We start from the raw sequence: 13,486 nt of genomic DNA, 5'->3' as shown, positions 1-13,486 counted from the left end.
GTTCTGATTTCTGATTGGTTATGTTATATGGGTTTTTTAAACACAATCATTTTGATTGTGTTTTTTTTCCCCGCTGTTATATGATGAATACCTTCAACTCACTGTTTTTAGTGAAATTTGATACATTCTGAGAACAGCAAAAATAAACCATTTAACATGTATAATTAATTCTGTACTTTTTGTATTTATGATATACATTGAGAACTGTGCAGGAGGCATGGAGAAACTGAGGCTTCTGTAAGTGTCACGGGAGGTGAGTAATGTACATTGCTCTGTTGCATACAGTCCTCACCTTCTCCGTACTCTTGGATATGCTAGACTACATCTGCACAATGAGATACCTAAGCTGAGGGAATACAGATGATGTGATTGTGGAATGAGCAAAAAAAATTGCACGTTTTTCAATTACATTACCTGTGTTTCCTAACATTACGAATCACATTGTGCAGATGAGGTTTAGGCTTGTCCAGGGACACAGAAGAGGTCTGGCCTTTGTTCAAGAGTGCAGTGGACATGACTCACTTCATTGGTAGGCCAGCACATGTATTATCTCCTCTGTACTCTTCAACAAGCCTAAATTTCATCTGCAACCCTGAGTAGGCCTCACCTCAAACAAACCTCTGGATAGTCCACACCTTATCGTCCTCCTGAATCAATCATTTAAAATGTATGGGGCAGATTTATGATGGCCGTGCGCCTCTTTTGTGCCGCTGTTGCGTCACTTTTGTGATGCAGCAGTGATGCAAAAGATGCACCATGTTGCAAGATAGGCCTCACTTCATCTCCAACAAGTTACCGTCAGTTTAAACTGTAAACATTTAGGACTGTGTAGGGGGCATGGAGAAGCTGAATCTTCTGTAAATGTCAAAATTGTTCCATACAGTGCTCACCTTCTGCGTAGTCTTTGATATGCTAGACTCCATCTGCACAATGAGATACCTAAGCAAAGGAAACACAGGTGATGTGATTGTGAAATGAGGAAAAGAATTCCACATTTTTCAATTACATCACCTGTGTTTCCTAACATTATGAATCACATTGTGCAGATGAGGTTTAGGCCTGTCCAGGGACACAGAAGAGGTCTGGCCTTTGTTCAAGAGTGCAGTGGACATGACTCACTTCATTGGTAGGCCTGCACATGTATTATCTCCTCTGTACTCTTCAACAAGCCTAAATTTCATCTGTAACCCTGAGTAGGCCTCACCTCGAACAAACCCCTGGATAGGCCACACCTTATCGGCATCCTGAATCAATCATTTAAAATGTTAGGGGCAGATTTATGATGGCCGTGCGCCTCTTTTGTGCCGCTGTTGCGTCACTTATGTGATGCAGCAGTGATGCAAAAGATGCACCATGTTGCAAGATAGGCCTCACTTCATCTGCAACAAGATACTGTTAGTTTAAAATGTATATATTTAGGACTGTGTAGGGGGCATGAAGAAGCAGAGGCTTCTGTAAGTGTCAAAGTTGTTGAAAAACTGTTTGTCCTTCAATCTTTTCCCTTGTCTTTTCTAATTTTTAAATACATGTTTTAATATTTTTCAAATTTTTGTTCTTTCTTTCACAGATTGAAAGTATAAAAATAACAAGTGACTAAGTTAACGACAATTATAAGGTAAATGTTTTGTACTCTTTTCGTTACATTTCTATCACATTTAACTTCAATTAGTTCCACTGCTTCATTTCTTTAACCCTCAGTTTCCTGCCTTTGCTATTTCCCTCATTCCTTTCTCTATTACTTACTTACTCTACTCCTTCTACTCTTTTTCTCAGTCCCTCTGTTCTCATAGTTCCTCACTCCTGTTCTATTACTCTCACTGTCTCTGACTGATCACTCTTTCACTACTTGTTCATTATGCTTTCTCCCTGTTGTTCAAGCACACTAAGGGGCATATTATCAACACAGGCAATAAAATTATCGCTGCTTTTATTGGCAGAAAACTGCTGCAAAAGCGGCTTTAGCGGCAGTTTTCTGCCGATAAAAGCAGCGAAAATTTTATCGTCTGTGTTGATAATATGCCCCTATGTTATTTACATTTCTTTGCTGTTTCAATCATTCCTTTTCTGTCACTTCTTCTTTTCTGCTTTCTGTTTTTTCTCTCTGTTATTCCACATGTTTTAACCTTAGTCACTATCATACATCTTGTTTTATTCCTATTTACTTTTGCTCACTGTTTTCTTAACACTTTCCCTCAGGATTGTTCTTTTAGTCCGGTTCTATCCCTACCTCTCATTCCACATCCTTTACTATTTTTCTTATTATTTTGCTCTCCTTCTCTTGTTTTTTTTTTGTTTCTTTTTTTATTGCGCTAACGGGGCGCTCTCCGGTGCGCGCACCGGGAAGCGCACCGATGAGAAAAATGAAGTCAAGAGTGCCTAAAATTTTTGTAATTTTTTAAAAATGGGAGGTAGTTCTGAAAAGAACTTTTTTTATGTTTTTGTTGTTTTATATATTTTTTTTATTTTTCTGAACATTTTTTGTGTATTTTTTGAACAATTTTATGTTTTCTTTTGGTTTTTTTGGGGGGAAAAACAGACATTATAAAGGGCTCAACAAAAAACAAGAAACAAAAAACTGGGAATTAACAGTGGCTCGAGAGGAGCAAAAAAAAAAAAACTACTGCTTTCTTCTCTTGCTGCAGTTGTGGTTGTCGATGGAATCATTAATAAGGTGAATGCTTAGTTCCCCGTAGCAGAGGGTCTTTCCGCAAAAAATGCAGACCATTTTTACTACACCAAATTTTTTTGTATATTTGGTACTGTTTCGCGCCCTTCTGGTGCTGCAAATGAAGATTCACCTGAGGAGGTGCTGCCTGATGGTCTCTTTTTTTCTGAGCCAGATCCCGTACCTCAGCTTGTGCCAGATTGTTAGGGTGCCACCTCTGCATGTGGCGGATCATTGTGTAGTTCCCAAATGAATATTTTTTATTTGGGTTGCCCCTGGACATGACCTCTTTGCAAATTAAGCATGTCACCTTCGGGGCATTCACTTTTTTTTGCCCAGCAGGAATGGAAAAATACTGCCATATATAATGAACTTTGACATGGCTTTGTCTTGGTTCTTCAGGCAAGTATGTTATGGTTTGTTGGTCCTCATCATCTTCTTCCTCCTCTTCTTCAACTCCTGGAAGGATCTGTGGTGGTGGACCTTCCTTTCTGGGTGGTGGTGGTGGTGGTGGGGATGCACTAGCTGCAGCTACTACTGAAGCCATGTCTCACAGATAGCTCTTGCTTTCTCAAAGAAAAAAGTAAGAATGAGGAAAAGAGGAGGGGGCTTTCATCATTTGTAGAAAAAAAAAGTTGAGAACCAATGAAAAGTGTTATTTTCAGGTCACATGTCCCGACGCGCTTACGGTACGCGCACTGGAGCGCTTACGTTGCGCGCTCCGGGTCGCGCCACGGAGCGCTTCCGGGTACATTTACGGAGCGGGCCGAAGAAACGCATCACGCGGTTACGCGATGCGTCACGTTTACGCGGCGCATCACGCGACTACGCGAAACGTCATCATGTTGTTATCGTTCGCGGGAGCAGCGCTCACGGAACGCTCCCCGGTACGTTCACTGGTACGTGCCCCGGGAGCGCCCCAGGGCGCGTACCGGGGCACATAATAAAAAAAAAAATATTTACACATTTTAAAATTTCTAATACAAATTATTACTTTCATACATATAGATATTTGCTATTAAAAAACCTATGAAATTCACTGAAAAAACCATAGGTTATAGACCATATATAGTTAGGAATTAGCATTTACAAAACCTTATTTTACTCACACAAAACCATTGAAATTCCATATATAGTTAGTTGCACTAACTATATATCGCGCACCCGCAGTCCACTGCTGATCATGTCACATTTTACATCATTCATGACATGGTCAGTGACATCACTGATGACATCTCAAATGACATCACTGATGACATCACTGATGACAACATCCAGTGACTGTATGTTTCTGTAAAGTTAAAAAATGTCTTACATATTGAAGAATGAGTCGATTTATAAGTGTCTGGATGAAGGATTTAGTAGGTGCATGACTGACTGTATGAGTGAGTGATTAAATGTGTCTCACTGAGTGCATGGGTTAGTGACTAAACTGTCTTAATTTGTGCATCATTATATCTGTTGTTCTGTAAACTGTTGCATGTGTTGATCAGTAGCTATATGAGTAACTATATGGGTTATTGATTGGTTGCCCATGTATTTGTATGGGACACTGAGTGTGTGTGTGGGTGGCTGGGAGGTGTATGGCTCTGTGCATAGATGTGTGAGCAGTTGATTCACTAGATGTATGGGTTCAAAAGTGCATGTGGAAACAGCTGTATGGGCGGTTGACTGTGTGCATGAGTGTATTGGTGAGTGAATGGATATCTCAGTGCTACATGTCAAAGTAAGTACATATGTAAAACACAGTACATGTGAGAGTTGACATATATAAATAACTGTGCATTAGTGAATGTGTGAGTGGCTGTATGGATCATTGTGAACTTGTATCAGGGATTGTATAAGAGAGTAAATATGTGTTAGTATATGTTTGAATAAGTAAGGTGTGTATAACTGTATAGTTGAGAAAATGGAGGTGTGATTGATTCTTTGCATGACTGAGTAGGTGTGTGAGTAACTCCATGGATGAGTGACAGTCTGTGAGTGTCTGTTTACACTGAGTTTATCTAAGGTTATATTAGAGTCTGAAGAGGTTCATCGTATTATCACATGAATGATGTCATCAGTGATGTGATCAGTAATGTCAATTGAGATGTCATCAGTGATGTCATCAGTGATGTCATTTGAGATGTCATCAGTGATGTCATCAGTGATGTCATTTGAGATGTCATCAGTGATGTCATCAGTGATGTCACTGACCATGTCATGAATGATGTAATATGTGACACGATCAGCAGTGGATTGCGGGTGCGCGATATATAGTTAGTGCAACTAACTATATATGGAATTTCAATGGTTTTGTGTGAGTAAAATAAGGTTTTGTAAATGCTAATTCCTAACTATATATGGTCTATAACCTATGTTTTTTTCAGTGAATATATATATATGTATATATGATCAACCTCCGTTTCCCTCACACGCACGTCCTCTCACGACAACGCACCAGGAAGCAGACACGGACCAGAGTATCACGATGCCTTTTCGTTTATTCAGCTGTCGCCATAACGTTTCGGCCGAAGCCTTGATCACATGACAGTGCATCAGAGCTAATGGTGAGTATTTAAAGTGCAAGTGCTACATACTGATTGGGTCAGCGTTTAAGTCAGACAGTGAAGAAAGACTTCAAAACATCACCTTACATTTTGACACCAGATATTTGTGCAAAGTACAAATGAATAAATAACCTCATGTACTAGTAATTTCATCATGTTGCATTGAATACAATACCGGGTTGAATCCCAATAAAAACAATGATAAAAATTCAGGGTTAAATCCCCAATGGGCCACAAGGTGCCCACCTTTTTACAAATGTAATGGATTTACTTGACCACAATCAGATAAACAAAATAAAAATATGTGTATATGTGCGAAAGGAGATAACTTAAAAGTAATGTTCTCATTACTGAGTACTAAAAAAAAATAATTCTATTAGGATTGAGTCTGACTGAGCCCAGTCTCGTCAATCACGTGATAAAGTGCTGCTTATATATAGTTGCCCCACTGCTTTAATCCAAATAAGTCCAAACAGATCCCTGTAAACCTTAAAGAGAACCTTTGATATACTTCTTGTCATATATAGAAAGGTTTTAAACATATTACTTATTTCTATTATATATACATACATATATATATATTAAAATAAAATATTTTATATTAAATATATTAAATAATAACATTTACCTAAAAAATAAAATAGATTCAACCACTTGGCTGCGGTGGTAATTCCGCCGCAGCGCTAGGGGGAAGGGGGGGCGTGTGGCGCCACCATGCTGGTGACAGAACCACTCCGTCACGAGCCTCGGGCGTGCTGTGCTTGTGACGGAGTGGTTCCGTCACGGCCCCGCCCGCTCAATGGAACGCTCAGCGCACGCGCAAAATTGCTGCCGCGTAGGCGTGGTGGCGGGGCCGTGACGGAACCACTCCATCATTAGCACAGCCTGTCCGAGGCTGGTGACGGAGTGGTTCCGTCACCAGCACTCCGTCACCAGCACCGAACGGGTTAATATAAATTAAAAAAATAATAAAAAATAAACTTAAAGTTAAACACACATACATAATAATTCATATAAATTTCCTTAAAAAAAATAATAAACTTTTAATTTAAATGTATTTTATAATTTTAAATTATATATATATATATATGTATATATATATGTATATATATATTACCTACTGGCGGTCGCCAGTAGGTAGTTATAGTTAGGACATAGATTCCATAGGAAATCCGCAACATTCTATTGGGAATAACTTTGACGCCGGTTGAGGAATTTGCGTGTAATTTTCCAAAATTTAGGCCAGCTCCGCTCCGCTCCTTCCCTGGAAGTTTCGGGGGGATTCGTCATGCGGGGGCCGAGCAAAAAGGGGGGTCCCAAAATGTGTTTTCCCCATGTTAATTTCCATAGGACGTTCAGACACGGCTACAGCCCGAACGGCTGAATGGAATTACACCAAACTTTGCAAAATTGTAGGGTGAAAATTGCTCCAGTGGTTTTTACGAAAATTAACTTAAAAAACACATATATATCTATATGCGCGCTTCGAGCGCTTACCGGTATGCGTACCGGTAAGCGCACTCGGCGTGCCATGGAAGTGCGCGAGCAGAAAGCTGATTGGCTCTCGGGTGTCTGTCAACATTCTAAACAGTCAGGAGAGTCCACCATCTTGTGTCTCGGTAGAATCGAGACACAAGAGGTGAAAAAAAAAAGGGGGAAATGATTAAAAGGGGGCAGGGTAGAGACCCCCTGACCCCCTAGGTTTTCTGGGGGGCCTAGAAGGACCCTGAAGGGCAAAAACCCGATTTTTTTTGTTGAAATTTTCGCGGGGTAACGCTGGGTGCGTTCCCATGTACGCTTCCGGGTGCGCGTACCCTGAGCGCACCACGGGGAAAAACAGTGAAAAAAATTAGATCAAAATAAGAATTGAGAATGCTTAGAGGTCGGGTAGCTCTGAAAAGAGCTGTTGTGTTATGTGGGTGTTTTTTGTACCTACAAGTAGGTACCGATGCAGAGTCTAAAATTCAAGAGGAAGACTCTATTCTAAGCGTGGGCCTAAAATCCGTTTTGCGGGCGGATTTTTGACGATTTCGCGATCCGCGAATCACGCGAATTTGCCCAATAATCTGCAAATTCGCAAGCTATGAATTATTTTGCTTGGTCGCGCTTGAAAAATGCAATAGCGCGCGCGCGGCGTTGACTCTGAGCCTGCCGAGTTGTTTTTCTCCCGGTTTTGCGTGTGCTGCGCCATGTTCGATCTTGCTGCGTGATCGCGCAAGAGTTTTTCGAATGCAATTACGTTATTGCGGCTTGCCATCTTGCACAGCGAGAGTTTGACAACGCGAGTACGTCATAAAGGCCCGCGATCACGCATTGCGGGAGTAAACAATGCTGAACACGTAGAAGCTGCGCAGCTGGCTTTCGGCGGGAGATTTGAACAGCTCGCGTTCCCGAAATTGCAAAAATTGCAATTCCGCACAAGAAATCCACCGCAGGAAGTATAAACCTTGTGAAAATGATGATTTTGATCAGAATAACTCCTCAGATTGACATTTGGCTGCACTTTTTGGTGCAGAAGTCCATTTTTTGGGGTGGGGTGGGAGGAAGGAAGTGCCCCAGAGTCTCCAACTTCCTGTTCCTGTCCAGCAGGCTCCTCCCAGTGCTTTGTCCATGTCCTGGTCACTTTTCATTTGGCTGTGGAGCTGGAAGGATTACTTTTTGTGGCTGCTGCTGGATATTTGTATTTGAGGACTTTTTGGAGTTTGGAGTTTGGATCACTTTTGGACTTGAGATTTTACAAGTAAGTTGGTGTTGTTTGTTTGGGGCATTGCAGTTGAGGCAACTCCAGTTGTAAAACTTTTTTCACAACTTTAACAAAATATATATTGTGGTGGGTAGCTAGCCACAGTATCCAGTAGGCCCAGGGTTAGTCATGGGTGCATGATACAACTGTTTCTGTGATTTTTTTAACTTAATTCTCATTTATGTAATGGAATTTTAGCTCACTCTTATATGTTGTTTTTTATTTTGTGCCTGTAAAGCCTCACTAGCCAGTAGGCCCAGGGGTAGTGAGTGGTGCATGGACCAAGTCTTTCTGTGGGGTGTCTTGAATTTAAACATCATTGAGGGCATGGATGGCAATGGATTGTGGTGATTTTTATGTGTTTTTCGATTTTTTGGGGTGTTGTTGGGGCCTGGCCATGTGGGTGGGGGCTACTTGAGCCCTGGTACAGGCAGGGCCTGGCCATGTGGTGGGGGGTCAAGGGGCCATTTTGAAGGCAGGCAGTGTGCTCAGGCCTGCACCCAGTTTGCCTTGCTTTCATCTATTATGCCCAGGGGTACTCAGTGGTGCATGGACCAAGACTTTCTGTGGGATGTCTTGAATGTAAACATCATTGAGGGCATGGATGGCATTAGATTGTGGTGATTTTTATGTGTTTTTCGATTTCTTGGGGTGTTGTTGGGGCCTGGCCATGTGGGTGGGGGCCATTTTGAGGGCTGGTACAGGCAGGGCCTGGCCATGTGGTGGGGGTCAAGGGGGCATTTTGAAGGCAGGCAGTGTGCTCAGGCCTGCACCCATTTTGCCTTGCTTTCATCCATTATGCCCAGGGTACTCAGTGGTGCATGGACCAAGTCTTTCTGTGGGGTGTCTTGAATGTAAACATCATTGAGGGCATGGATGGCATTGGATTGTGGTGATTTTTATGTGTTTTTCGATTTTTTGGGGTGTTGTTGGGGCCAGGCCATGTGGGTGGGGGCCATTTTGAGGGCTGGTACAGGCAGGGCCTGGCCATGTGGTGGGGGTCAAGGGGGCATTTTGAAGGCAGGCAGTGTGCTCAGGCCTGCACCCATTTTGCCTTGCTTTCATCCATTATGCCCAGGGTACTCAGTGGTGCATGGACCAAGTCTTTCTGTGGGGTGTCTTGAATGTAAACATCATTGAGGGCATGGATGGCATTGGATTGTGGTGATTTTTATGTGTTTTTCGATTTTTTGGGGTGTTGTTGGGGCCAGGCCATGTGGGTGGGGGGCATTTTGAGCCCTGGTACAGGCAGGGCCTGGCCATGTGGTGGGGGTCAAGGGGCCATTTTGAAGGCAGGCAGTGTGCTCAGGCCTGCACCCATTTTGCCTTGCTTTCATCCATTATGCCCAGGGGTACTCAGTGGTGCATGGACCAAGTCTTTCTGTGGGGTGCCTTGAATGTAAACAACATTGAGGGCATGAATGGCATTGGATTGGTGTGATTTTTGTGTGTTTTCCGACTTTTTGGGGTGTTTTACTGATGTTCCTCTGGCTTCCATTGCTTTTAGGTGCACAAGAGAACCACTAGTGCCAGGAAGAAGTCCTGCAGCGGTGTGTGCAGCACATCGTCACATGACGTCACGTGTGGCCACAGACAAGACAACTCTGCAACTTGTGCAACTGAGGCCTGCTGTTCTGAGTTGACATCTGAAGAAGATGGCCCCAAAGAAAGGTGGCCGTAGCGCCTCAGCGAAAAAAATTGCCAGTGCCACTGCCAGTAAGAATGAGCAGAAGAAGCAAGTGACACCACCTACCAAGGAGACTGGTGTGCCCACCGATACCTTTTTGGGGAAAAAAACTACGCCTGCAACAGCAGCGGTGTCCGCCGGGGACCAAGCTGGAAGCAGCACCTCCGCTTCATTGGGCTCAGTGCCACCACGCAAAGTTAGGCCCAAGCCCATGAGTGCCGCAAAGGCAGCCACTTTGGTTGTTCAATCACCATTGACCAGTGATGTTGGCTCATCACAAGAAAGTACGCCGGGTGTAACTCAGCTGGCGAGTGTTCAACAACCACAGCCGCAACGACAACCACAAGTGCAACTAGTACAAGCGCAAGTACATGGGCAAGGAGAGGCACAAGTACATGGGCAAGGAGAGGCACAAGTACATGGGCAAGGAGAGGCGCAAGTACATGGGCAAGGAGAGGCGCAAGTACATGGGCCAGGAGAGGCGCTAGTACATGGGTAAGGAGAGGCACAAGTACATGTACAAGGAGAGGCGCAAGTAGAGGTGCATGGAGAGGTGCAACTAGAGGTTCATGGAGCGGCACAACTGCCTACAACGCTTGTTCCTCCAGAAGTAGGGGCACATCAGGAAATTGATATTCAAGTGGAGGTATCATCCGAGGAAGCCACTCCTCCTGAGGATGATCCATTGTCTTCCAGATCCCCAGCAAGAAAAAGGTCAAGGAGGGGTGCTACTTCTACTACTACAAGTTCTTCTTCAAGCCCCCTTCATTCTGATGACCTTGATCGTGATTGGAACCCAGCAATGCAGTCTGACAGTGAGGCACGCCATGAGCCGACAAAGGTAGCTAAGCCTAAAAGGAATGTTCCCGCAAGGCTTCGACTTATGGTTGATGACGATGAACAAGAAGTGGTGTCTTCTGCTGCTGATGAACAGTCTGACGATGACCCAGTCATCACAGACGTCACTCCAGCCACAGCGGGCATGCAGCAAACAAACATTTTCACCCTATCCCGAATGGATGCTGAGTGGGATGTGGGCGGTGTGGCACTGGTACCACCACCAACGCAGTTAACTACAACACCAAATGACCTACAGCTTCCATATTTTCTCGTCAGAAGGGCCAGCAGGGACCTCCATCCAGCTCGACCTCCATTACCTCAAGTAGTGGTGCTGTAAGTGAACAAAAGAAATGAATTCATCCACGCCCATCCTCCACTTCATCTGGCATTGAAAGTAGCACCTCCACCACCAGCAGACATCTCCAGTCCCCAGTTTGGGACTTCTTTACTGTTAGCAAAAAGGCGGAAAACATGGTTGTTTGTTCGATTTGTAAAGTATCCGTTAGTCGGGGTAAGCTTGGTACCAACTATGGTACAGTAGGCCAGAGAGGTCATCTAAAAAAACACCACCCTATCCAGTGGTATGAGCACCTAAGTAAGATCCAGGAAGTCCAAAGTAGAACTGATGCAAATGTATCCATTGACATTGAATCTTATACTGACGAGGGGCTGATTGTGCAGGAGGGAAGTCAAGAACCGACTGACATTTTTTCTGGTACACCCAGTACCCCTGGCAGCAGCACTGCAGTGGTAGCGCCCACACCCTCTATCCCTGCAACATGTGTGAGGCACACTAAGAGTCTGGGGCAGACACCAATGCAAAAAACTAAATCAATGAGCCTAACTGGTTTGAAGTCTGCATCATCATCATTATCATCACGTAAAATGGGCCAGCCCACAATTAGCAGCATATTTTGGTCGGATGCGCCATTTGAACGCAACCACCCAACAGTACGTCTTTATAACGCAAAGCTGGCTAAAATGCTAGTGCTGGACTTTCTCCCTTTCTCTTTCGTGGAAGGGGTGGGTTTTCGTGAATTTGTGGCAACAGTCTGCCCTAAATGGAAGGTTCCAAGCCGGTCCTATTTTGCTAGGGTTGCTGTTCCAGCACTACATCAAGATGTGCTGGAGGTGATTGGCGCAGCTATTCTGAAGAGTACTGTTCACACTATCCACATGACAACAGACATGTGGACCAGTTGCCAAGCCCTTGATTACATGTGCATCACTGCACACTGGGTCTCTTTTGCAGGGGTCGAACAACAGTTACGAGCAGGTGTTGACACGGAGGAAGTTTTTCAAGCTACACGCAAACATGCAACAGTAGGCATGTTTGCTATGGAGAAATCTCACACTGCACCTAACCTTTTGGAGGAGTTTGATAGGAAGGTCTCTGAATGGCTGCATCCAAGAAATCGCATAGTTGGTTATGTTTCCACGGATACTGGCAGTAATATAGTTAAGGCCATGCAGCAAGATGGTTATTTCAGAGTGCCGTGTTTGGCGCACAGTATTAACATCATGGTGCAAGATTTCTTGAAAAATGAAAACACAGTCAACAAGTTACTGACCACCTGCCGAAGAATCTGCACACATTTCAGCCATTCTTTTAAGGCCCGGAAGGAGCTGAGGACCATTCAACATGAACGTAGACTGCCAGTCAAAGGACTCATCAGGATGTGGCAACACGTTGGAACTCAACCTTTTACATGCTTAAGCGTCTGTCTGAGCAGTGGGAGGTAATAAATGAGTATGTCTATAAACTGGGTTCTATTCACAAAGAGATGAGGCTAGAGTTGGAGGAATGGAAGCTAATTTCAAGCCTGACAGACATGCTTCGTCCTTTTGAGCTCTTCACGCGTGAAGTCAGCAGGGAGGACTGTTCTTTGAGCAAAGCTATCCCATTGTTGCGCATGCTAGAGCACCAACTGAAGGACGTGTCTTCAATGTTCAGAGATCATGCTGAAAAGTGAGAAGCATATGGTTTGGCGGAGAAGTTATTAAGGCGCCTACTTCACAATGAAAGGCTTCAAAACATACATACAGAACAACATTACATTTGTGCCACTATTCTTGATCCACGGTACAAAAAGGCAGTGGCTAGCAAAGCATTCATTCCTTTTGATGAAGCAGATGTTTCAAAGTACAAACATTGGCTAGCTGCGTCAGCCAATCGGTTCGAAAAATAGCGGCAGAACCTTCAAGGAGGCAGCACAAGTATAACTGAATCAATAGGCCATCCGGCGTCAAGTTCCACTTCTCAATCCATGGCCAAAGGAAGTCTCTTTCCCTCACAGCCGTTCACGACACCAGCAACCGTATCATCATCCTCACCTGCACCAGGCCGCAAAAAATATTGTCGGAAGGGAATTGGCTAACTCAGCAAGGGTTTGCTCGGTCCACTTTCGCAAAGTTCGCAGATGTTACGCAAAGTGGATCAACCCTGGAGAACCTTGAGTCGGTGGTGCAGGCCTATCTGGATGACCCAACAGAGGTCTGTCATAATGAGAACCCATTGGTATATTGGTATAGGAAAAGCTCTGTATGGCGAATGATCACCAATCTGGCTCTAAATTATTTGTCTTGCCCACTCGCAAGTGTGTCTTCTGAACGTGTTTTCAGTGCTGCTGGTGCCATTGTTACTTCAAAAAGGACCCGCCTTTTGCCCAAAAATGTGGAGAGGTTAACAATAATCAAGATGAATCAGCACTTCATACCACCCGATTATAAAATACGTAAATGCATGCAGGAAGAAGAGGACACCGACTTAGGTGACGCCAACGGAAGTTCTTCTCTGTCACCAGACCTACTCCTGTCTCAATTCATAGACTGTGAGGGCGCGCTCTACTTCCCTGACACCGAGGCCTGAAAATTACTTCCTTTTTTTCCGTACTTATTCACTTTTATTCTTGTGTGTCTTTCTTTGTTTTGCAACTTTTACCACAACAAAACTCTAATCACCTAATCACAACAAGTCCATCATCAGCACTGTCTTCATC

Source organism: Lissotriton helveticus, chromosome 11 (genome assembly GCF_964261635.1).
Source record: "Lissotriton helveticus chromosome 11, aLisHel1.1, whole genome shotgun sequence".
In the NCBI taxonomy this organism is placed as follows: Eukaryota; Metazoa; Chordata; class Amphibia; order Caudata; family Salamandridae; genus Lissotriton; species Lissotriton helveticus.
Note: the sequence above shows the minus strand (reverse complement) of the source record.